Raw genomic sequence first — 8,101 nt, forward strand, 5'->3', positions numbered from 1 at the left:
CGAGGGGGTGCCCCTGGTTCCCACAAGGCACCAGGGTGCGCCAGCTACCCTAGGAACGCCCTGGTGGGTAGTGGACCCCATGTGGGCCCTCCTATGCCTATAACCCAAGTCATCACCTACCTCCAGAAAAAGTTCACTCCAGCTCTCTCTCTCTCTCTCTCTCTCTCTTGTGTTCTTGCTCCCAAACCCGCAGATTTCAATCTCTTTGCTCGAAGCTCCATTTTTTGAAAATGTTTTGGGGGATTGCTACTCGGCATGTGACTCCTCCATTGCTCCAATTAGTTTTTGTTCTAGTTGTTTATATTTTGAGTAATTAGCTACTCTTGATCCTGCCATAAATGAGCTTGCATGTTAAACTCTTTGAGTTCCAAGTAGTTTGAATACTCAATATGGCCTCTAGGCATCCATATGAGTAGCTGCTATCAATATTGTGAAGTTTTATGGACAAAAAAAATTTGTGACCCAAAATTTTTAGAAAATTGTTCGCGAATAAAATACACCTCTTTAGGACTTCTTCGAGGAGGAGGTCCTTGGAGGCATCATCGAGCAGGAGCTCGATCCGATAGACCTTTGTTGTGCCACATGCAAGCTCGATGCGGGACGCCAACACCAAATCATGCGTATGTCCGTGTAAAGAATTCATGATGGGTGCAGGCATAAAGGAAGAGTTTGAGCAGTGTTCATAACATCGAGCTTGCTCCTTTCATCGCTGATGAGTGCATTCAATATCTCAACCTCACATAGATGTTCACTAGGAAATTTAAATATCATCCTCGTGAGTCTAGAGTTTCATTTAGCCTTTATGATAATGCTTTCACCATGCCTCTAGAAGCGTTCCGGGTTGCATGTAAAATTCCATATTGGGGTTTGCTGGACGAATCACCAAAATCTGAGTATGAGTCATTTTTGACTAGTGTCTATTATGGTGAGGATAGAGGAGTGATACAAGCTAGAATAAAAAGTGTACATTTCCCATCAATTCATTACTTTGCACTCTTTAATGGCAAATGCATCATGGGCAAACAGGATAGAAGCACAATGTGTGCCCCTGACTTGAGACTCATACACACTTCTCTGACAGGAATTAAATGTTATAATCTTGGAGCAATCGTTGCACGGAGTTGCAATGCAGTGCTGATAGTGGCCACTTTTATGGAGGAGTTTATGCCTCCCATGTAGATAAGGAGCTGGGTGTGTCAACTAGGCCTAATGATCCCATTCTAACTACTCAGTATTTAGACTTTGAGGCCATGAAGCACCATAAGTTCATTAAGGCCACAACCACTAACTATAATTAAAACTTGATGTTCAATAAAAAAACATTGTACATGTTTGAGGGAGTCCTGGACTAGGGGGTGTCCGGATAGCCGGACTATCATCATCGGCCGGACTCCAAGACTATGAAGATACAAGATTAAAGACTTCGTCCCGTGTCCGGATGGGACTTTCCTTGGCGTGGAAGGCAAGCTTGGCAATACGGATATGTAGATCTCCTACCATTGTAACCGACTCTGTGTAACCCTAGCCCTCTCCGGTGTCTATATAAACCGGAGGGTTTTAGTCCATAGGACGAACAACCATTACAACAATCATACCATAGGCTAGCTTCTAGGGTTTAGCCTCCTTGATCTCGTGGTAGATCCACTCTTGTACTACCCATATCATCAATATCAATCAAGCAGGAGTAGGGTTTTACCTCCATCGAGAGGGCCCGAACCTGGGTAAAAACATCGTGTCCCTTGTCTCCTGTTACCATCCGCCTAGACGCACAGTTCGGGACCCCCTACCCGAGATCCGCCGGTTTTGACACCGACATTGGTGCTTTCATTGAGAGTTCCTCTGTGTCGTCGCCGATAGGCTTGATGGCTCCTTCAATCATCAACAACAATGTAGTCCAGGGTGAGACTTTTCTCCCCGGACAGATCTTCGTGTTCGGCGGCTTTGCACTGCGGGCCAATTCGCTTGGCCATCTGGAGCAGATCGAAAGCTACGCCCCTGGCCATCAGGTCAGATTTGGAAGCCTAAACTTCAAGGCTGACATCCGCGAAGACTTGATCTTCGATGAATTCGAGCCACAGCCGAGCGCGCCGCACTATCACGATGGGCATGATTTAGCTCTGCTGCCGGACAGTGCCCTGGAGGCCGCACATGAGTCCGCTCCGATGCTTAGTTCGGAGCCGACCGCGCAAATCGAGGATGGGTGGCTAGACACCCCCTCGGGGCCGCAACCTCTACAGTGATGGAGCCGAATACTAACCTTGTCCCTTGTAAAGCCCGTGACTCCGAGGTGCCGGACTCCTCGCCGGACTCCGAACCTCCTGCGCCCCTACCAATCGAATCCGATTGGACGCCGATCATGGAGTTCACCGCCGCACACATCTTTCAGCACTCACCCTTTGGCGACATCCTGAATTCGCTAAAGTATCTCTCGTTATCAGGAGAGAACAGGCCAAACTGCCGTCAGGACGGTTGGGATGCGGACGACGAAGAAATTCAAAGCCCACCCACCACCCACTTTGTAGCCACTGTCGATGATTTAACCGACATGCTAGACTACGACTCCGAAGACATCGACAGTATGGACGACGATGCCGGAGACGACCAGGAACCAACGCCTACAGGGCACTGGAAGACCACCTCGTCATACGACATATATATGGTGGACATCCCAAAGGATGGGAATGGCGAAGAAGCAGCGGAGGCAGATTCCTCCAAGAAACAGCCCAAGTGCTGGCGTCAGCGGCGCCGCTCTAAATCCCGCCACAGCAAGAATGGAGATTCCGGCACCGGAGATAATAACACCCCAGAGAGTGCCGAAGATAACCCCCTCCAGCAAGATTCAGTGCAGGAGGACGGAGAAGCCAGCCCTCACGAGAGAGCGGCAGACGAAGAGGTAGAGGATGATAATTACATGCTTCCCTCCAGAGACGAGGCAAGCCTCAACGACGATGAATTCGTCGTGCCCAAGGATCCCGTCGAACAAGAGCGTTTTAAACGCAGGCTAATGGCCACGGCGAACAGCCTAAAGAAAAAGCAGCAATAGCTCCGAGCTGATCAAGATCTGCTAGCCGACAGATGGACTGAAGTCCTGGCGGCCGAAGAGTATGAACTCGAACGCCCCTCCAAAAGCTACCCAAAACGCAAGTTGCTCCCCCGATTAGAGGAGGAGGATTATAAACCCTCATCAGTAGCGCACAATACGGCAGACCGACCACCTCATGGCTGCGATAGAGAGGCCTCTAGGCCCTCCATCAGGACCGTGCCCCGGCACCGCTCGAAAAGTACGAAGCCACGGGGGAATGCGCCGGACTTGCGACACATATTGAAGGACAAGGCAAGACAAGCAAGATCGATCTATGGATCACGTGGGCACCCCACGATGCACGACGATTACCGTCGCACCGGATACAGCAACTCCGACCGGGCCGAACACAGTAGACAAAGCTCGCTTGAGCTACGTTGTGATATTGCCCAATACAGAGGCGCCGCACACCCACTATGCTTCACAGATGAAGTAATTGATCATAAAATCCCTGAAGGGTTTAAACCCGTGAACATTGAATCTTACGATGGCACAACAGACCCCGCGGTTTGGATCGAAGACTATCTCCTTCATATCCATATGGCCCGCGGTGACGATCTCCACGCCATCAAATATCTCCCACTCAAGCTTAAAGGACCAGCTCGGCATTGGCTTAACAGCTTGCCAGTAGAGTCAATTGGGTGTTGGGAGGACCTGGAAGCCGCATTCCTTGATAACTTCTATGGCACATATGTGCGACCACCAGACGCCGATGACCTAAGCCACATAATTCAGCAGCCAGATGAATCGGCCAGATAATTCTGGACACGGTTCTTAACAAAGAAAAATCAAATCGTCGACTGTCCGGATGCAGAGGCCCTCGCAGCCTTCAAACACAACATCCACGACGAGTGGCTGGCCCGGCACCTAGGACAGGAAAAGCCGAAATCCATGGCAGCCCTCACGTCACTCATGACCCGCTTCTGCGCAGGAGAGGACAGCTGGCTAGCCCGCAGTAACAACGTCAGCAAAAATTCTGGCAGTCTGGATAACAAGGACCACAATGGTAGGTCGCGTCACAACAAAAACAAACGCCGCACTAACGGCGATAACACTGAGGATACAACAGTCAACGCCGGATTCAGAGGCTCCAAAACCGGTCAGCGGAAAAAGCCATTCAAAAGAACTACTCCGGGTCCATCCAATTTGGACCGAATACTCGACCGCTCCTGCCAGATACATGGCACCCCCGAAAAGCCAGCTAATCACACCAACGGGGATTGTTGGGTATTTAAGCAGGCAGGCAAGTTAATTGCCGAAAACAATGACAAGGGGCTGCATAGCGATGACGAGGAAGAGACCCGGCCGCCGAACAGTAGAGGACAGAAGGGTTTCCCCCCACAAGTACGAACGGTAAACATGATATATGCAACCCACATACCCAAGAGGGAGCGGAAGCGTGCACTTAGGGATGTATATGCGATGGAGCCAGTCGCCCCGAAGTTCAATCCATGGTCCTCTTGCCCGATCACTTTTGATCGAAGGGATCACCCCACCAGTATCCACCATGAAGGATTCGCCGCATTGGTTTTAGACCCAATCGTCGATAGATTTCACCTCACCAGAGTCCTAATGGACGGCGGCAGCAGCCTGAACCTGCTTTATCAGGATACAGTGCGCAAGATGGGCATAGACCCCTCAAGGATTAAACCTACAAAGACGACCTTCAAAGGAGTCATACCAGGTGTAGAGGCCAATTGTATAGGCTCAGTCACACTGGAAGTGGTCTTCGGATCCCCAGATAACTTCCGAAGCGAGGAGTTAATCTTCGACATAGTCCCGTTCCGCAGTGGCTATCACACTCTGCTCGGATGGACCGCGTTTGCAAAGTTCAACGCGGTGCCGCATTACGCATACCTCAAGCTCAAGATGCCAGGCCCTAGAGGAGTCATCACGGTCAAGGGAAACACTGAACGCTCCCTCCGAATGGAGGAACACACAACGGCTCTCGCGGCAGAAGTACAGAGCAGCCTCTTAAGGCAATTTTCGAGTCCGGCCGTTAAGCGACCGGACACGGCCAAACGCGCCTGGAGTAACAAACAATACGACCACCTAGCACGTTCCGAGCACGCGTAGCAATGCGGCCCCAACCCCAGCCCTTGCATAATTGCAAGACCAGTCCTTCGCGTACATCATTACGCTCTGGAGATACCATGGGCATAGGGGGAGGGGCATGACCACGATAGGCCCAGAGTGCGGCTTAACCACACCAGGAGCTCCCAAGTATGTCGGTCTTTTCCTTTTTCTTTTTTTTCTTCTCACCCACAGGACCCCGTTCACCAGAGGCCCTGTCCGGCAGTAGACCTGCCGAACTCACGATGCAACAGCCAGGGAAGGAGAAAGGCTACGACGAACACTCAGGTGGTCTCCATTACGAGCATTAAATCTGTTTAATACACCGTTCCGCAGCCTACCCCTGGAGGGGGACATGTTTAATAGTCCAATCCCTTGCTTACCGCACTATGTGTATCGCTCTGCATTCATGGAAGTATTTCTGGAATAAACAATGCATCGCTTTTTGCTTATAATTGCATTTCTTTCTTATATATGTTCGTTTATGACATGTTGCACCCCTACACTTTGGTACAGCCGAATACACTAGGGGCTTAAGTTTCCCGCATTATGGTGTGATAAGTCCGAACACTTTCACAAGTGCGGCACCCCGAACTTATAGCATTATATGCATCGGCTCCGAATCATGTCTTGGGTCAATAGTTGGGTTTGCCCGGCTCCCATGTTTTGGTACCTTACGTTCCGTTTTATCGGCTAAGGTAGCACTGGGAGAACCACTGCGATTGCGCCCCGGTTGAGCTGGGCGAGCGCCTCAGTGGAGAAAGCTAAAACTGACCGTCATGATAAGGCGAGAGCTGGTCGCTGTTCGAGAGGTTTTTTCGAGTCCCTAAAGACTTATGCTGCTAAGAGCGAGGAACCGGCTTTGTCTGGCCCAGGCATGGATAGCGCCCCGAACTCGGTCTTCCAAACACTAGGGGCTTCGCCGAAATTTAAAATTATAGAATTCTATGGCTAAGTGAGAGTGTTCAAGCGTTATAAGTCTGGTTGCCTCGTTCGTTGTGTTGAGCGCCTCCCTAGATGGACCCAAACATGGGAACAAGAGTGCTCAAGTTTATCCCGAACACCCCAGCACTAGTGGCATGGGGGCTGAAGCCGACGACTTGCCATCTCTCAGATTTGATAAACGGTCGCACAGAAGGTAATATTTTAAATTAATAAGCGTTGCTTAGCGCATACGAACACAGTTTTCAGCGCACAGGATAACATAATGCGATTCTACTCAAATATTACATCTGTCGTGGGGGAACTGAGAGGCCACGAGCACCTATGGGGCAGGAGGGCCCCTTTGTTTGTCCGGTAGGGGAGCGGAGGGCGCACGCAGAGCGGATCGAGGCGAGGGAGCGCGCGGGGGATTTTTACCCAGCTTCGGAGCTCTCCGAAGAGATAAAACTCCTACTGCTGCTTTGTGTGTTTTATTTGTTCTTGCTCGAGAGAGCGGGCGTGGCGTTGAATCAGCCTAACCCCAAGCTATGGAACCAAAATTCCGAGCCGCCGAACCCCCTCTACGTGCGCATGGGCCTCCTTTTTATAGGCTAAAGGGGTCACCGACAGGCGGCAGCGTAGAAAGAGGGGTAGAAAGGTAAAAATGCGGGTTGGTACAACTACTACCAACAGTGTCCCCTACCTAACTCTGACAGCAGGGGACAAGGGCATTTAATGCCCGTCCAGTCGCCCCAACAGTGTAGGGAAACGACCGTTAGAAGCGCCACCGATCACCAGGATGGCCTCCTTGTCAGCTTCGCTTGCCACCTCGCACCGCCATGCTGCGCAGCTGCCCGCCACGTGCACCAGGAGCGATCCTGTGGTGACACATCGTCGGATGCGCTGGAGCGTGGGCGCAGAGTGGCAGCCTTGCCGCGGCAAGCGCCTTGCCGCAGCCCTTGTCTTGTCGCACCAGCAAGCTTGCCGCTCGCCGGGCCTTGCCGGGGCGCGCGGGGCGTCGCGGCAAGGTACCCCTACTTTAGTACACCGACAACATCCTTGGAGCACTCATCCGCAATCTTGCGGGCTCCCTTCAGGACACTCTTATAATACATTTCGGGCGTGCGATACTCCTTGCCCTCTGGCGGCGCGTCCGTCAGAAGCTTCTCAGCGTCCATCCTGCCCCAGTGCACCTTTGCACGGGCAAGGGCCCGACGGGCACCTTCAATGCAGGCGGAGTGCTTCACGACTTCCACCCAGGGACACGCATCCACCAGCCGCCGCACCAGGCCGAAGTAGCTCCCAGGCATGGCCTCCTTGGGCCACAGCCGAACTATGAGGCCCTTCATGGCTTGTTCGGCTACCTTGTGGAGCTCGACCAGCTGCTTCAGCTGGTCGCTAAGGGGCACCGGATGTCCGGCCTTAGCATACTGAGACCAGAAGACCTTTTCCGTCGAGCTCCCCTCCTCGGCCCGGTAGAATGCGGCAGCATCGGACACGCTGCGAGGCAGACCTGCAAACGCTCCTGGAGAGCTCCGAATTCGGGTAAGTATCAGGTAACTCACATTCACATGCTTGCTTTGCATGAAAAATGCCTTACCCGCCGCTATTTTCTTCACCGCCTCAATCTCCTGGAGGGCCTTATGGGCTTCGGCCTTAGCGGCTTTGGCACTCTCAAGAGCCGAGGCAAGCTCGGACTCTCGAGTCTTCAAGTCGCGCTCCAAACTCTCATGCTTTTCCATGAGAGCCCGGAGCTCTTGCTGCACCTCCGCCACCCGCGCCTCCTGCTTCTCTCGCTCAGCTTGTTCCGCGGCCGCATTACGTTCGGCCGCGGACACGGCCTCCTTTAGGGTCGCCACCTCATTCGTGGCCCCTGGTGTACCCACGTTATCCTTGTTATTTCTCTTGCAACCAAAATCCTTTTCTGTAAGGTACAAATTTAATATAGTGTTACTCACCTTCATTGTCCTCGAGCTGCTTCTTGGCACGGCCGAGCTCGCTCTCGGACTGCTCGAGGTTCTGCTT

This window comes from Triticum dicoccoides, chromosome 6B (genome assembly GCF_002162155.2).
Source record: "Triticum dicoccoides isolate Atlit2015 ecotype Zavitan chromosome 6B, WEW_v2.0, whole genome shotgun sequence".
Classification (NCBI taxonomy): Eukaryota; Viridiplantae; Streptophyta; class Magnoliopsida; order Poales; family Poaceae; genus Triticum; species Triticum dicoccoides.